This window comes from Thermobia domestica, chromosome 6 (genome assembly GCF_964235325.1).
Source record: "Thermobia domestica chromosome 6, izTheDome1.hap1.1, whole genome shotgun sequence".
NCBI classification, from domain to species: Eukaryota; Metazoa; Arthropoda; class Insecta; order Zygentoma; family Lepismatidae; genus Thermobia; species Thermobia domestica.
The window spans coordinates 154630950-154650301 of NC_137459.1; the positions used below are offsets into that span (position 1 = coordinate 154630950).

Genomic DNA, 19352 nt, shown 5'->3' on the forward strand with positions numbered 1-19352 from the left:
TGTCTTAAACCGCTTGACCATCTCATCAGGCAACCATCTGTGTTGTTTGTTCTCCTTAATAAAAACTGAATTTTATACTTGTGTGTATACATTTTGAATAGTAAAAGTGCACCTTAATTGTTTGCGCAACTGGCAAAAGGGATGCTAAACTCGTGATAAAACTTTTCTGATCAAACTGTGTTGATACTCTCTATAATGGAGCATGAAACCATTACGAATAGAGTGCTGCCGAGTAGATCATAATTCAGTTACCACTCAGTATATTGCATCTAGCATATACGTCACTAATTAGCAAATCTCATCTATAAGCTTTCTAGCTTAACAAGATAACAGCAATTCAGAGAAAATCCCCTATTATTGAGTAAGAAGAAATCACTAATACTAGTCTTTTTTTTTTTTTACTTAATCCTCTATCCTATCAACCTATTTGTTATACGACTCTATCCATTTGGTGTGTACTATATCCAACCGAACTCCTACCATGTAGTTCGTAATTAATCCAGAAAATTAATTTATCTATATAACATACTTTACAATTTAATTTCTTTGGCCTCCATACTTTATAGCCATGCGTGAGTGCTCGTTCTCAAATACAATATTAAAAAAATAAACTCACTGAGAGATATGGTCACTTTACTACGTAACTACATGAAATTAAACAGAGTCTGCTTTCGCAAAAGAGATTATAAGAGTTAACAGAAATTTCATCTGAGTGCAAATGCTAGATAAGCGTTTATGAATCGTAAAGTAGAGTTTGGACTGTATATCATATAACGAACAACTAACAGCAACAAATAGCATCAATTTGAAATGGTTGACCTAAGACTTAAAACTACAACGACCTTCAGTGTTCCTTGGCTCTATATATCATTCCATATAAGTGGTAATTCATATTTTAAAACATGTCATATTTACATTTAAGACGAATTCATAAAAAAATATAAAAAGGTGATACGAACAATAACTTCCGAATTATTACAATTAAAAAAGTCCATTCGAAATGCTATCAGGTTGTCGTGTCAGAACTTATGAACGTTTATGACTTCACATAAATGTAACTATTGCGATATGCATTTTCATAGTGATATTTCAGTATGAGATTTAAAAAGTACACAAAAGAACACGGTTGCTACCTCCATCACAATGTACGTTCTACTTTAGTGGAAGTTCAATCGTAATTGCAAACAATAAATCACAAAGATTTATAGTTTTATATAACAAATATATGAACGATGTCTTATTTTTCATTAATATTACTATACTTCAATTTTTACAGTAAGTTATCAAGCTAGAGAAAGAAGTCAAGATTGATTAAATTCAAATTTTACTATAAGAATTCATTACTGGTTGAAGGTGTCTCCAACTTCCTTACACACCCACACATTTTCGGCATTTCTTTCTTTTTTTTTAAAAAAAATGTTCCGCACTGGTTCTTGATTCTGTTACACCCCTTTGCGTCGGAACGCTACCTAGGTTGTTTCTTTCTTTTAGTCCTCGATAAGGACTTCTTCTCTTTACCAATCATCATTTTCCCCAATATGTCCTTCTCACTGATAATTCAATCTGTCACCTCTTTTATACTTCCACGTGATTCCTTTTTTCATCATAAGCTTCCTCGTGGCTCTATGCTTAGCGAATGCGCCTTTGGTGTTGGAGACCCGGGTTCTATTCCCAGTGGGAGCCTACATGGTTTGGATTATACGTTAAACTGTAGATTTACGTCTGATATAGCCTCGGTGATCAACAGGACACTACACTCCAAATCAACAATCAAGCAATCAAATAAACCAACCTTTTTCCTGTCTTTGCAAGTGGTTTTGTTCTAGAATTCACATGTATAACCCACATGTCAAAGCAGGCAAAATGCATTCCCTGAAAATTTAACGTACATATAAACAGTGTCGAAAAGTTGACTACTAATATAGCAACCATGTAGAGCGCAGCTTGAAAAATCTAACAACTATACGGTAGAAGTTGCCCAAAATCACGTAAAATGATCTTAGAAATTTTATTGTGCGGAAATAATGCTGACTATCGTAATCCCCTCAAGAAATTCTATAAGAATGAATTTCGTTTTTAATATCTATGTCTCAAAAGTTGGAATATAGGTATATAGTCTATTACATACTAATTAGGCATAAATGATTATTTTCTAGTAGATAACACTTCAATGTAGCTTAATTTCTTTTTTCAAACATCCAACCATGCAATATCAGTTTTCGTTTTCATCTAACAAACAATATTATATTCAAAGGCTATGCAACGACACACAATATCTTTTTTCTTCAAATAGATGTTTCTCGCAATAATTAGAATGCATTTAAAAAAAATAAATTCGAGGCTTCCTTACGGCCAAACTAAAGTGACTTCATTTTGTTTAAATATACGCATTCTGAAAATACGTGATATTTACGAGTTCGACAATATATTTTGTTTAGAAATAAAAAAAAATTATAATATTGTTCAACAGGAGCCGATGATTGTAACCACAGTAATCGTAAGCAAGAATGCACAAAAGAACATAAAGTCGATCATTAAAACTGATTACGTTATTGCTCTAATACTTAGATGGTGACTTGTTTCCTGTTAGGTCTATTACTAGAATATGAAAGGGAAACTAGATTACTATTTTCCACTTTGTCCTAGTTGTTCCAGTATTATAAAGAAATTACAATGGAAAATCTGGACGTTGGACTAATGACGACTAAAACTCTGATGACACGTTTACTGGCCAGTTGATATTCCAGTTACAAGTTTAAAACAAAGAAAAAAAAATACTTAATACGAGGTATAATGTCCTATAATATCCATAGAATAGTTTATTATCCTTGCAAACTACTAAAAAACTGTTTGTTGGTACTTGAAAAGTGCACTATTTCAAATGAGTTTGAAGCGAATTGATGTGAAAATAAATAATTGCAACATTAATGGAAATTATGCTACTACAAAGTGTTCTTTCAAATATATCTGGATTATCCGGATATGCGGGTTACTCAGTCGCAATCATGAGGTCTTACTATGTCAAGAAAGACAAGATGTAAAAGGGGAAGTTTGTTCTATATGGTTACGAAACGTGATTGCTTACTCTAAGGAAAGAAAGTAGACTGGGAGTATTTCAGAACAAGATAATGAGACGAATATTCGAACCCAAGAGGAACGGGAATGGGGAATGGCGGAAACTTTATAACGAGGAACTACATAATTTATACCGTTTACCAAACATTGTTAGGATCATCAAATCAAGGACACTCAGGCGAGTAGGTCATGTAGGCAGAATGGAAGATAGTAGGAACGCTTTCAAAGTTTTAACTGGGAGTCCAATCGAAAATGATCATGAGGAAGAATTAGGCGCAGATGAGATGATAATATTAATGGATGGATCTCACAGAAGTAGGAATAAAAAGTAGAAACTGGATCCAGATGGCTAAGGATTGAATCTCCGGGTTTCATATGCTAAAGAGTTAGTTAGAAAAGATGTTGCTTTCTAAACCATAAAATTGGTGCAATTACTTTGAAACTTTCATCACAATTAGTGCAACTAAGTGTAAAGCATGTTCCTGTATTAATAGAAAAACAATTTCCAATTCTGAGATAACCCGATTCTGATATTTTAACATCCTTCCACGCATACTTTGGTATTTTCTTTCTGTCAAGAAATGATCTTATCCTGCACGATACCTGCACTATCGCAATAACTGTACATAACATATATTTGCATATACATGGACTAAACCTTTGGAAAAAGTTTTAGTAAAACACGAATTGCACACTATATTCTTACATGAACTAGCAAGGAAACAGTATCACCGAGTAATAAAATAGTCCACGTGGAAAATACGAAAAAAAAATGAAATGAAATCTTTAAGTTTTACGTCCGACTGTTATGCCGGTTAGGCTAAAGAAGACGATGATGATGAGATATGAATGAAATGGTGGAATGAAGAAAATGGGAGGAAACGGGAGAACCCCAAGAAAACCCCGAGCACGGTGTTTGTCCACCAGTGGAAAATACGAAAATGTTAGAGCCGAAGATAGGTGATTCGTATACACCCTAAGAAATAAGATTGTTTGAGCAAAACTATTGAAAAGTAAAAGAATATTGAGTGTCGATAATGTCAGAAAAATCATAATGACGTAATTTACATCAAACACCTGCTTCATGCCAAAAATTATCTGCCTCAGGAACCAACAAATTCCAGTATTTCCTAGGATTAACTCTTCTAAATTGAAACAAGAAAGGTCACAACATGTACAAGATACTGTGAATAAAAGTTGTTAACTGTCGAACGAAAACAACGCCAAATCACAGTGTGTCTGGATAACAGAAGGGAAAAGTTTCATTTTTTTTTTTTAATGTTTACTTTCTAATGTTAAAATTTGTAGTTATATTTATTTAATAAAGTTACAAAACTATTTTATTTGTAATGCATTATATGAAAGATAAGTGGAAAATGTAATTAAATAAACTTACATTTTTCTATAAAAAGTAATGATGGAGAAGAAAATTTTGTTCCAGTATTACAGTCGTAAACTTTTAAGTAGCTTTGTCATCAAAGAGGGTTTTGTTTCTGGTAACGAGTCCGTTGTCTTTGAACTCAAGTTCGATGCGATATAGATAAGTCGATGATTTCAGAAGGAAAAAAAAAATCCTTTTATAATTTGCCTTGCACCTTCGCACGCATCACGCCACCACAAACTGTAGGTCTACATCTCACTTGGCCTCGGCGCTGAAAAGGAACGCTAAACTTAACCAATCAACGAAAATAAATGAATTCAAAAACATACACCGGGTCACAAGAGTGGGTAGCAGGGTTGGAAAAAATAGTTTAAAAAAAGAACAAAACATATGTTTAAAACATGAAGAAGCTGTTCAAAGTGTTTCAAACATGTTTTAAAACACACACACACACACAAAAAAAACATGTTTTAAACATTTGTAACAGTTTAAAAATGATTGAAAAACATATTTCAAAATCGTGTAACAACGTATTTATTAAGACTTTTTTGCTCTTGCGACCGATCTTTTCATTTATTTTATTTTCGTTAAGACTACACTGTGTTGAGTACAAAATATTTCAGTATAGATTAGTAATTCTCAACTTATTTCAGATGACGACTCCCTTTTAGTGACTCTTGTAAGTACTTTCTTGGTTGTAATACGCTTTTCAGGTAATTTTAAAATCAACCTACTATACAATTTCGCACAATCTATCAATATACGTGGCAAAACCATCGTTGTATGTTGAGAACGGGTTGAATGAGAATTATGAAACTTGGAAGTGGTCTGACGCATCAGATGATGCTATCAAGCATCATGACGGACATCTTTGCTTGGTATTCGAAATTTCAAATGCAAAGGGAGTCATGTTACATGTTTTAAGGTGAGAATTTTACCAGAAATACGGCTGTGCGATTATTTTAGACGTAAAGCAAGTCATTTCGAAGTTACCGCTTCCGAAAGTTTTCTAGTTATGCCTTTATGCCACGAAGCTCGTGTTTCGTGGAGGCGGGTGAGATTTTTGTTGCAAAATTTGATTACTATTTCAGAACACATGCTAATAAAATTATTTTAAAATAATAAATTTTCGAAAAGTAATCTTTGAAGCACACTTCATGTTGGGCTAACTTTAGAATATTTTCTGCAAAGCCTGCGTAATTTTTTTTTTTTTTTTTTTTTTGAGCCAATAATTTATTAAAGGAATGTAATATTTGAGGCGTCCAGAGCACAATGGATCCAAATCCATTTTCAAGAAAGTTCAGTTTTGCTCAGCAAATGAATTCTATTTCAAAGCATAATATCTTCGCAGTCAAAAGTCCAAAACAAATGCAACTAAAATCATGAGAAAGGGTGTGGGATAGTTCCATACGACAGCCGCTAGATAGGAGCGTCAGTGGTACTGGAGGGCAACCGCCCCCATCCCTACCCTGAATTTCAGATTTTGGGGCTAGGCTTACTCAATAAATGAATTCAACGTGGTCTCTATTCGAAGTTCTATTTATTCGAATCCGATAGAAATACAAAGAGAAACTTCGAGAACAGGTAAAAGAAAAATGTTATTTTGGTGGGACTGGAACTTACCTTTAAGAGTTCCTTACAATTTAGAAACAAATGCCTTATACACTTTGTTTCTTTTCTTTAAGTTAACTGATTCACTGAACGTATCTGAGTAACTTGTCTCTATTTTCTATTTGTTTAGGCCTATACACGATTTACAATCATTTCCTTTAAGCTTGGACGACAGGAACACGAATACAAAAACATCTAGAACAGTTAAAATTCCAAAGCTCCCCCACCGGGACCCCGTACAACAAAGGCACACGTGCTAGCCACTAGACCAGCGGTAAGATCGAATGAAATGTATTATGTAGTGTCTGAAGTTTATGCCTATTTCACCCTGACGTAATATGTCTATTGATGTTTTTATGTTTACCGTATTCGTTACTTTGAGGAATACTATATGTTATTCATATAGGTTGTATTACATATTCGTCCATAAATATTACATAAATTATCAGAATTATGAATGATCTTCCATGGAAATTCACTGGTGCATGGGCAGTAGAAACAGAAGAATGCAGTTTACTGATATTAGTTCGAATGCAAATTTCCAAAAGACTGTCAGAATTATTTAATGGAAGCAGTGTTTCCCAAACTGAGGACGCGCAGCTTCCTCCTGGTTAAGCATGATGAGGGAGTAAGGGGGGAAAGCTACTGGCCGAAATGAATTGTGAAATAAATAAATAAATAAATAAATAAATAAATAAATAAATAAAGCACCACTTATAATGACGCTTTAAAATTTAGTTTGACAATTTTATAATGACCTTTTAAAAAATAATACTGCACTAGGAGAGTATGCTAAAGTCTTGCTGGAAATAAATATAAATACCTGAGATTATTGTTATTATTATTATTGGACTCTCACTTCTTGGCAGAGACGTGAAATATTCACCACCTTCTTCATACCACTAAATCAATTTCTTCACTGTTTTTTTGTCACAGCCCATACCCCTAGCTATCTGAATAGCAGTTTGTCCCATAGTTACTTGACCTATGATTTCCCCTCGCATAGTAACAGATAGTTCTCTACAGCCTTTAGAGCAATGTATTTTGACAGCCTGTAGAAATTTGCATTGTGATTCGTATTAGCAGTGACAGTAAAGTAGATCTTTCTGCTTCTGCTGTGCATCATCAGCATCATTATATCAGAAGTATTCCGCCATTACCAGCGGGTCACTTACCGCGGCTGAGAAGCTGTCATGCTCTACAATCTTCTGTTAACCTTTCCATCTTCACATACGATTTTTCTGTTTTGATATCGCCAATAGCTTAATTCTGTTTATATATAGTCTAATTCGTCCCCTCCCTCTCCTGCCACAATACCCTCTAGCACATCCCTCATGATACAGTTCCTTCTTAACGAATATCCCAACCAGTTTCTCTTCTTCTTCTTAATAATATTTTTCTCCTTCCATTTCTAACACCCTCTCATTCGTTTTCCTCTCGACCCAGTTATTTACCTCCATTCTTCTCCACGCACATACTTCGAAAGCTTTCAATTGTTTCTCATCATGTTTGCTTAATGTCCATGTTTGTGCCCTATAAATACAGTAAAATACAGTACACGAAGCATTTTATGAGTCTTCTTTAAAATTCTATTCAAGGTCCCACAAAATAGTATTTTCTTCATCCTAAAAGATTCTTTCGTCATTTCTATCCTTGCTTTTATTTTACGTTCGTATGTCAAATCATCACTAATAATACTATACAGATATCGAAACCTAGCCATTTGTTGTTTTCTCCAGCTCCTACTTCTATATTTGACACCGATCGCTTCGTTTCAATCACCATGGATTTTGTATTCCTAACATTTATTTTCATCCCATATTCTTCAGAAGCCTTTCTCAAGTTTTCTACATCTTACTAATTTTCTTTCTAGATTCTACAACAACCATATCAACCCCAAACCGTATACAGCTCGTCATTTTATCTCCAACCGAAATTCCATCTTAATTAGGTAGACTCGTTTTCGCTATCTCTTCTACATAGCTGTTAAATAATGTCGGCGAAATACATAATCTTTGTTGAACTCACCTTCCAATTACACTGTCTGTCTATTGTGCATGCACCAGTGAATTTCCATGAAAGATCATGAATAAATCTGATAATTTATATAATATTTATGGACGAATATGTAATACAACCTATATGAATAACATATAGTATTCCTCAAAGTAACGAATACGGTAAACATAAAAACATCAATAGACATATTACGTCAGGGTGAAATAGGCATAAACTTCAGTCACTACATAATACATTTCATTCGATCTTACCGCTGGTCTAGTGGCTAGCACGTGTGCCTTTGGTGTACGGGGTCCCGGTGGGGGAGCTTTGGAATTTTAACTGTTCTAGATGTTTTTGTATTCGTGTTCCTGTCGTTCAAGCTTAAAGGAAATTATTGTAAAACGTGTATAGGCCTAAACAAATAGAAAATAGAGACAAGTTACTCAGATACGTTCAGTGAATCAGTTAACTTAAAGAAAAGAAACAAAGTGTATAAGGCATTTGTTTCTAAATTGTAAGGAACTCTTAAAGGTAAGTTCCAGTCCCACCAAAATAATATTTTTTATTTTACCTTCTCGAAGTTTATCTTTGTATTTCTATCGGATTCAAATAGAGACCACGTTAAATTCATTTATTGATTAAGCCTGAAATTCTTATAAGATATGGCTATGATTTTATCATTATTATTATTATTATTATTATTATTATTATTATTATTATTATTATTATTATTTTATTTAAAGTACGAAGTTTCAATTCAGGCAATGCAGTATTTACGTAAACTAAATTATAATTTATTTGATAATATTCACTAGCCCACTATACATTTGCGAGTTTTTGCTTTGGGAAATGAAGTGTATACGACATTGAATAGTAAAAATATTACAATAGAAATATATTATTAAAAATATTGATTAAGTAATTGGAGTTAAACATGCTTTCCAATAAGAATTATATAGAGAGAGGATTTACTTTAAAGTGCGATGCAAACGAATATTCTAGTTTTAATCCGATTAGAAATCGATAACTTACACAATAATATTTACTTCATTAGTTCTATAAATCTTTATGCTTATCGTATTATAATTCTCTTTAAAATTATGATTTTGTAATTTCAAAACGTAGAACGAGAAATAAATGTAATATTCTACCTAGGAATTTGTTAAGGAAACCTTTCAAACAGTGATGATTTCAGGGCATGACCTGTAAGAGAATTTGAGACCCTCTCGACATAAATTTCCCCCTTCGTGGCCATATCTTCGATCATGCTCAATGTGAACTATGAGTTTTCTATCAGTTTTCTCTCATTCATATATTGACCATTACCCGGGGAGAATCTTCTGAAATTATCATTGCTTAGAATTAGTTTTTCATTACAAATCAAAGGATAATAATGAAACATTGAACATTCTTAACATTTAGTTTTCAGCTGTAGATTTTAGATTTGCAATTCATATAATGTTCCCTTCTAATCGAATTTGAGAGAAAAGTAGTTGCCAAAGATTTATTCAAAGAAATGTTCCCAGTCCTCTGATGAAAATGGGAACACACTTTTAAGAAATAAAAAACAAAACGAATACTTCCTACTGGGTTTGAACACACCGACTTATGATTGGTAGACTATTGACCCAAACCGCTTGACCAGTTCGTACATCTTCACTGAGTTTCTTTAGACTTTTATGTAAAGTGGTTTCCTGCTCCACGATTTTTTTTTTTTTTTTTTTTTTGTTTATGTCGATACGACTATAAGTTTATGGTGAATATTTTGGCGTTACAGGTCTTGCAATGCATAAAAGTCTTTTTCGTATAAACTACATTCAATTTTACATCGTAATAACTTATATACAACAGGCTGAATCTGTGAAATGATTGGGGTTGGAGTGATCGTAAATGTTTTCATAGTTAGGAGCCCGGATATGTAAACCCGCTTAACTTGGGGATTTACTTCTGTGAAATTTTTACTGTATTCCATAGCTCTGGTATATTTATAATTTTCTTACATTCATATTCTTTGCAACAGACCAGCATTTATTTATTTTAAAATTATAACATTTGTTTTTTTGGTAAGCAGGTCTCAAAACACATGACAAATTATAACTTGTTTAAGATCTGTTACTCTAACTACTATATCAGAAAGACGTGACTTATAATCTTGCTCTATCTGTATATTACTCTTGGACAATCTTGAACCCCCAACACGAATCATGTTCTACGAAATACGACAGTCTGTTTTATTTTTATCTACTCTTTTGTCATCATTATGATTATTTCTATACACAAATTATACATTTAGTTGGCAGCAATGTCCAGATGGGCTATTTATCTTGTAAAGCTATTCATTTTTCTCTATATATGTAAGAGAGTGAAGAGAAAATAGATTTTCCTGTACTGACTGATCCGAGGGAGGAAAGGTTCTAGCTTAATTCTTTTGAACTTAGTATCTGAAATGCAGTCTAGTTTTCTGCGAACAGTACTGTACCATCAAGAAAATTCTTCCCGATTTCTAAGTGTCCGTTCAATATTCCTTTCATGTGTGCTCGCACCACCCAGCAATGGGCATCATCCATATGAGATACAGGCTGAGGTCTTTTGAGCAGAATACTAGCGGGGATCCGAAATTGTTCTCCAGTTCTTCATGTTTCGGACTGTGCACAAATTAATGTGACAAGAAAATTGATTACTATCTGTAACACCCAGTATTGCTACAGAAACAGAAAAAGACGAAAGATGGTTTTTGTGAATTATATAAGACGCCCTAGAGATAAACATTATATATGCACTATACTCTTTTTTTTCTTTTAACAATCGTTATTGCTAAACCAAGTGTTATTAAATGAACACCATAAGATTTCAGTAATATATAAACAAGAACTCTGTAACTTGACTCAATATAAAGCTACATAGCATCCCAGTAATTCTGATTGGAAAGAGATAGTATTATCGTAAATATAATTATCTACAAATCACAAATAATCACACACATAGCATAGAAACTTCCATAACAAATTACATATTTATGCAATGATACACGTGGATCTTCTACAAATCCGATCATATATCGTAACAATACTTGAATGTATAATTCTTAACTAATATGGTATTTGAAATTTATGCTCATATAGCTTTCACGATTACTACCTTCACACACACGTCGAGATGAAAACTCCTGGCAGGATCTCGTCCAAATCTCGCTACATGCAGTTTTATGTGTCTGTTGCTAGCAGCCAACTCTTCCTTGGTGCTGCTATTTCACACGCCTAATTTACATCCGGATTACGACTGTAATTTCCCCTGTGGACCAAATCGAGTGAAAAAGGCCGTCTAGTATTCATTTTTTTCTTTACATCTTCGTGTCTGACATTATCCTCAACGACTACACCATTCACTTTTACTTTACACTGAAATGCTCTAACAAAGTTCTCTTTTTATCAAATTATTAACACGATAAAACGTAACCCTTTAACTTCTCTGTACTTAATTTCTAAGAGATGAAACGTTCAACTCGTCAAACAACAATGAGTATAATAATGGAGAAAAAGACTTCTGTTGTAGTACTCAATTAAGAATACAGTACGTTCACACTTTTATGCTGTTATATAACTTCTCTTATATGCTTCACTTATATGTTAGAATATAAACACACATACATACATATATTCTCTCTATTCATATAAGGTATATCTTGTTCTCACACACATTTCTGCTCGCTGCTTGATAATAGAGTGCATCACACCTTCCATTAGGTGTCAGTGCTAGCAATTTGAAGAGAATAAAATTAGATTATAATATGATGTAATTTTCAGAATGACACCCGTACATTATCCTATGTATAATTATGATAATTACCAGCAGAAGTAAGTTTCGCTCATGAAATAAGTTTCGCTTTCAATCCTGTTCAGATGAGATTCTAGTGATGAGTTATCTTGTGTTCCTTCAAAATTCACCGGATGAATGTTATCAGGACACAAACTTTCATTTTTCTCTCAACATATATAGCGAAATGTGCGTTCACCTAGTATCGTTATAAGTATGGCAGGCATTTTTAAATTTCCATTCATTTCTCTTCATTCCTTCCTTAAAGTTGTGTAAACTGATTTTTAACAATAAAGGGCACGAATGAATTGCATAATCATCCTAAGACTGATAGTTCCGTTTAAGATACCAGGAGAGTTGACGCACGGAATTATTTTTGAGAGAGAAAAAAATGAAAAATAAACATAATTATGGAGCAAAGAAATGTAGAGCGCAATAAGGAAAGCAACAGATACACAGAGGAATGAAAATTGTCGCGCTAAAATTTTGTTAGTCGATTCATCCACCAGCAATGCAATGTCATTTGTTGGTAAAACATTACTGAAATGATATAACAGTAAAGGGTGGCGTAGAGTGGTACGAAGAAAAGAAAGTACAAAGGGTCTTTCCTAGTAAGATAGTGAAATCGGCCCTTGATCCAAATTGGGTCGCTATTGACCCAAAAAGTTACCCTTGAAATAAAACTACCTCAAAAAAAAATTTCGACCCCTCCCCCTCCCCTTACCGAATTATCGTATCATATATGCTCAACATTGAATATTTTTTTAAAAAAATGGTGGGGTGGTCGAAAAATTTTGAAAGTTTCACAGACTGTAGGTATTATCTAGATTTAAATGTCCAATTTTTTTTCAAAACCATCGATGTGTATTTCCTTTATTTTTTAGTGTGTTGAAAATTTCAAAAAAAAAAAAAAAATCAGAAAAATTGGGGGAGGGGTCACGTCGCTGATTGTTTGGTTACAAAATTTGTTATACCCATAGGTACAACATATATTTTTTTCGGGGCCTGAAAGTGATGGCAACATTGTCAAAAAGAAATAAAACCGAAAACAAACGTGTTTTCCGCAGTTTTTTCCACCATTTTAGGTGGGGTGGAAACGTGAGGGCCTCTTCAAACAATCCTTTGCCAAAGTTCACATTTTTTATTTCTCTTGCGTCCCTTCCGCTTCTGTCGTTCTTCGGCTGCTTCGCTTGTATCCATTTCGAAATAGAAACACCAAATATATCTCCGTAACAGTGCTTCCACTTCAACCGACTCCTGCACAACAAAGTTACACACCTCGCGGTAGAGAGCGTCACTATATGCGGCCAGTAAAGCAAGCACTGATAGATACAAGGAACCGACAGGAGGTGTGTGTAACTCCATTGTGCAAGAGTCGGTTGAAGTGAAAGTTCTGAAGTGGTTTTGAAAGCTGGAAAGTGAAGCAGTTTTGAAAAAATACACATTTACATCTAGATAGTATCTACAATCTGTGAAACTTCCAAAATTTGTCGACCATAACCACCAAAATTAAAAAATATTCAATTTTGAGCATTATGGTACGATAATTTTGTAAGGTGAGGGGGTAGGGGGTCAACAATTTCTTTTTGAGGTAGTTTTAGGTCAAGGGTAACCTTTTGGGTCAATAGCGACCCAATTTGGATCAAGGGCCGATTTCACTATCTTAATAGGAAAGACACTTTAGAAAAGACACAGCAATTTAAGAAATTAGGTTAGGCTGAAAAAGCTCCTGATAACAAAGAAACAACATAAAAAAGATGGAACGTACAATCAAAATTCAGATGAGATCCTTCGGTTTGATATTTTTTGTTAAAAGTATCTGTTTCGTATTCCCTGAATCCGAAGGAGAAACCCTGGTAATTTACGACGCAAGATTCTTGACTTGGTGAATCACATTAACCCTTTTAGGATTTCCACTTTTCTGGTAAATTTTAGACGTTCACTCAAACAGCTACTGCTTCCTTACTATATATCGTAAGATCATGGTTCATACGTCGTTTTTCTCAGAATAGGGAATACTTTTCAACGATACCACTCGCTTGTCCGTATTATACACCAGAAACGGAAAAATCGGGAAAAAACGGGCAATTATTCGGGAAAAAATCGAAATTTTTGCGCCCCTCTGGCCCGGGCCTGGGTTTACGTAGGGATCTTTTTTTTTAATACGTTGTTATGTTTATAATACGTGTGAGAAATTTCCAGACTTGTATCTTGAAAACTAAGGTCGGGAGAAATTTTTGAAAATCTGAAGGTGTCTATTTTTTTCATATATATAGGCCTAAATATATGAAATATATAAATATATAGGCCTATATGTACTTAAATACTAGTAATGTACTGCGTCAGTACTAGTTGCCCTAGAGTCATGGTTTAAACGCCATTTTCTTCAGTATTACGAGCAGTGGCGAAGGGTGGTAAGAGGCCCTAAGGCCCGGCCTACCCATTTATTTTCAGAAATTATAATTTATAATTAATTCGTTTTACTAGCACAGAATGTATAATTTTCTAATAGAAAGAATATTTTATTATTCGATAAAGAAGTCATGGATAGCACCACTGCTGGAAGGCTCAACGAGCAGTGTCTCAGGTGGCTGTAGAACTATCGCCAAGCAGTAGCGTACGCAGGAATTTATTTCGGGAGGGGTCTAAACTCAATATGAGGATATTTTGTATTAAAATTCCTAAAATTGCCACTAAAATTAGGCTAATTTTATACAAAATTCGAAATTTCGGGGTGACCAAACTCCCAGGACCCACCCCCTGCGTACGTCTCTGCCGACAAGCTACTCAGAAAATTCCGAGAGAGAACGTGTTAGTGATAACCTGAGAAAGAAACCGGCCTCAGCGCTTATCGACTTCCGTTTCTCACGAGACCGATTTCGATTCGATATGTCAAATAAATAATGACCAAGAGAACGTGGCCCCATTCCGTACCAACTTTGCTTAATTTTGCGGACTTTAACGCAGCGCAAGTGCTGGAACAAATAATTCTAAAGGTGCTACGCTTAGGCTAGTTTTAGACGTAAGCATTTATCGTAGCAAAAATCGTATCATCGACATTTTACTGTGTAAAGTAGCAAATGCTCTAGCATTTCCCATGCCATGGCGTATCCTATGGCATTTCTTGTCGACAGAACATGCTCTATTTCATAGCATTTTCCCCAGCATTTCTGTTCCGATTGCAGCGCCGTGGTGTGTTAAAAGGAAGCGAAAGATTTTGTGCCAAATATCCATGCTTTTTTTTTTTTTTTTTGAGTGGGAAATTGAATTGTAGTAAAGAAAAATGAGTTGGAGTAGGGATGCTCTTTGCCCACATACTTCTTTGTAGTTTTCGTTTTTTAACATAACCGGTGAGAACTATTGTTACAACCACTATAGCTTTAGCTACCTTACGCTTTAGTTTCGGAGCCATAATGGCGCTCTTCTCAAGTGATTTGTTTGCTACGTCACGACAAGATACTTATCGAAATGCTACCGAATAAAAGCTTCATACACTTTTGATGCCATAGAATAGTATAGGAGACTTTTGGCAGTACATCTGCTACGGGAAATGCTACGATAAATACTTCCGTCTAAAACTAGCCTTATTATAGCAAACTAATTCCACTGTATCCCGTTACGTTGACGCAAATCCGCATGAAATCAGACTCGTTGTGTTCATTAGCATTGAGAAGAGAGCGTGTAGTTTTGAGATATTGTAAGCTACATTTTTCTCTTACATTTGCAAAAATTAAGTGAGAGAATAAAAGAAAATGCCAGTAAGTGAAAAATATGAACATAATATAATTCCTATTAACTAATGCTCTATGTCAGTGGTCTTTCAAAAATTAATGTGTCATTGAGGATCGAAGACCAACAACTGTGTTGGAAATAGAGCACACAGAGGGCAAGAGAGGTCTGCATGCATTGGTACAAAAATGTTTAGAGTTGTTGACACATAAAGAGCAGTCTGAAAAACAAAAGTCTGGCTCTGTTTTTAAAGAGGAATCAAGTGATATACAAAATTGCTTGTTTGAACATTTGTAATGTGTTTTGAACAATATAATTAAAGACGAAATCTTACAGAGTTTGTTTCAGTACAAGTAGACGAAACATCATATATTTCTTGTAAAGCGCAGATAATGTTGATAGTTCATCTTGTCCACCCGATCACGCCCAATTCAAAGAATTAAATTGCATTACGGCGAATTAAGATCAGCTATCAGTCACATACGTGAATTTCATTACGAAAATTGAGATCAGAATCGAATAAGTGCTGTCGATGGTCTTCAATTACGTTATTGAATTGTATGTGAATTTGACTTCTTGTGTTTCTGTAGTAAAATATTTATTTTAGCAAAAGAAACACTGTTCATTTATGTATGTTATAATATATATATATATATATATATATATATATATATATATATATATATATATATATATATATATATATATATATATATATAATATTTATGTATATCGATAATCTGTTTCATATTTTGCAAAACAAAATACACTCCTAACATGTCACGCTTAGCTACGAAGGAGTCATGCAAACATTGACTAAGTTCAGAAGAAACTGTGCATGATCTGTTAAAATATTATTCGATTCCCGGCGGGAGCTCATGTGGTTCGGATTCCACGTTAATCAGTAGGTCCACATCTCATATAGCCTTGCTGCTGAACGGGACGTTAAACTCAAAATCAACTCAACTGTTAAAATATTAGTTCGTTGCAGTTCGGTGATAAGTAAAAGCAAACTTTTAAAGTCACTCTCCTACGAAATTTTGGGTACACTTGAAGTTTAGATAGAAACGAGTTTTGGTGATTTATTATATTTGGAATCTGTAGAACTACTTGACTGTGAACAGTTTCAGGAATCGTGTTTGTTAGAATTGCATTAGTAGTCTCATACATATTCTATATGAGTATGACGATGTTTCATTTTGAAAATGAAATGAAATCCAAGTTTTGTGTCCTATGGTTACGCCGGCTAGGCTAAACGAGATGATGATGTTTACAAATGAATGACATGGTGGAATGAAGAAAGTGAGAGGAAACGGGAGAAACCCGAGAAAACCCATGCACACGGTGCCCACCACAAAACTCACTTAGCGCGAGCTAGAATCGACCCAACTGTACCAGAGGTGAACCTCTACCGAAGCCACGGATCTCTCGTTTTTTCTGGGTCTGCCTATTCAGATCGATTGAGTTGAGTTGATTTTGGATTTAACTTCCCTTTCAGTAGCGAGGCAATATGAGATGGAACCTACTGATTAACGTGGAATCTGAAACATATGAGTTTCTGCCGGGAATCGAATTCGTGTATTCCACGCCATAGGCGACCCGTGAAGTCACAAAAGAATTCACAGAGTCAGATCGGATCGCAGATATGGTGGATCATGTGTCTGACTGCTTCCGGGTCACGAACTTGGTAATGCAAATAGCATGTACTGCTGAACTATTAAATCTACAACAATTTATATATTACCTATTGTAGTTCAGGTACACCTAGCCACAAAAGTATCTCTCCCCCTAAGCGCTCTAATTCCATTACTTGGGGTCCAGGTAATTTGCAGTTGTGCGAACGCCTAGACAGATGCAACCAAACTTACACGTACCTTTTCGCGGCACTGATATCAATAGGTAGACCTGATCCATGTGTTTATTCAGGTGTAAAGTACGTGACTAACGAAACAGTTCTCCATTCTAAGATGAATCTGTATGGTTCGGATCGTGTTTTCCGAAGAACACCATATATTAATCTCAATATTGCTGTGTATGTAACGTATTATTTCTTTATACACTGTATGTTTACAGAAATATAAATACTGACCATGTATTTATCAGGAAATGCTTGAAAGTAGGTGAAAATATCAAATCTAGAACAACTGCTGGAAATAAGTTTGTAAATGATTGCCTCCATTGAGAGACCTTCTCCAATTCTCCTCATTCCAACATCATTTTCTTGAAATTAAAACATTTGAAAAAAAGTATCAACCTGGCCGGGATTCGAACCCGGGTCCGCTGAACAGAAGTTGAATACTCTAACCACTTTTAATTACTTTTGTTTACATTATTTTCGAATTACAGTGAGAAAGTTACATAATTTACAGTTGTAAGTATTTGCACACTAAATAATTTGTATAAGAAAAAACCTTTACATTATAATTACACAGAGTGACCATAGAAGAGATAATGAAGGTAATTGGAAAATAGTGTTTTCTTCATTGGTGGGGGAAATTTACCATATTGTAGATACCGGAAGTCACGAAGTCGTCATACGTGTGACGTGCTTGAGGAGAACGAGGAGACAGAATATATTCAATGGTATTTGCACTAAGCCAAATGACAGAATGATGTTTCTGTTGTGGAAAATGTTTAAAATCAGGTAAGATTAGCATTTTAACAGTAAACACAGACAAAGCTGATCTTACACAGGTACTGAATCATTTCACAATAGATTTTCCTAACTTGTGTTGATCTGTTGCAAAGCGTGAGACGATGTTCCAACGTATCCACTTTTCCACAGATAGCACATCGATTGTCGTCTGTAATCTGGAGATGATTTCGTTTTTCCTTAGTGTCTATGATGTTGTTAACAATCCTGTACCATTATGAACTTGTTGAGGTTGATAGAGAATTAAAGTAAATGTTCCTCCAAATCTGTGTCTAATTCACATTAGGTAATTTAAAGTCATGCGATGACAGCGGCTGTTTTGTTGTTGTAATAGCAACGTATAAAGAATTTTAACACTTTTAGGAAGATGTTGGGTGCCACTGGCAGACAAATAAAAGTAAGTACATATGGCGTCCGTAAAATACCAAAAGTCGGGAGGAATCAGAATCAAACACACTGGTAATGTTCCATCATTCGTATCAAGTAGAGATGAAAGTAGTGTACTGCTTAGTTGGTCTCCAAATCCTTGTATATTTTGGAATCCTCTGTGGTAGAATAAAGCTTTTATTTCACTTTCAACATGTATCAGGTTCAGTCCTCCTTCATGATAGGGCAAACAGGTAGCTGGATAGCGCACTCGAAAAATCATGCCGGCCCACAAAAACCAGTTACCGATGCTTGTAAATTTGTGAATATAAAGTTTAGGCATAGGCAAAATTTGACATATGTACCACAACTTATAAAAGGCATAGGTGTTCACAAAATACATACGAGATATCAACGGAAAATGACGATATTGATGCTGATGTGAAACAGATCTGACCCTCATGAAAACATCTTCAAAATTTTTAGAAATGCTCTCATGCAAGTTGAGGGAAAAATAAATGTCCAATACTTTGAGAAGGAGCGCCACTGTCGGAAAATGGTGATATTAATTGGTAGAACCATTCCCTAAGGGCATGAGTTTAGTTTTCACTCGACTAAGAAGTGTGCCTGAATATTCACAGTAGTTTTGAACACAATCTTCAATATGTTCTAAATCCTGTGGGTCCCGAAGAAATACATTTACGTCATCAGCAAAACTACACA

The 19352-nt window shown here is 34.7% G+C and overlaps 1 long non-coding RNA gene across 1 annotated transcript in view; it reads right to left on the bottom strand.

Annotated features, from left to right (window-relative positions):
• The window catches only part of LOC145688276 (uncharacterized), a 458780-nt gene that overhangs the window by 238299 nt on the left and 201129 nt on the right, over positions 1–19352 (bottom strand). The window lies entirely within an intron of this gene.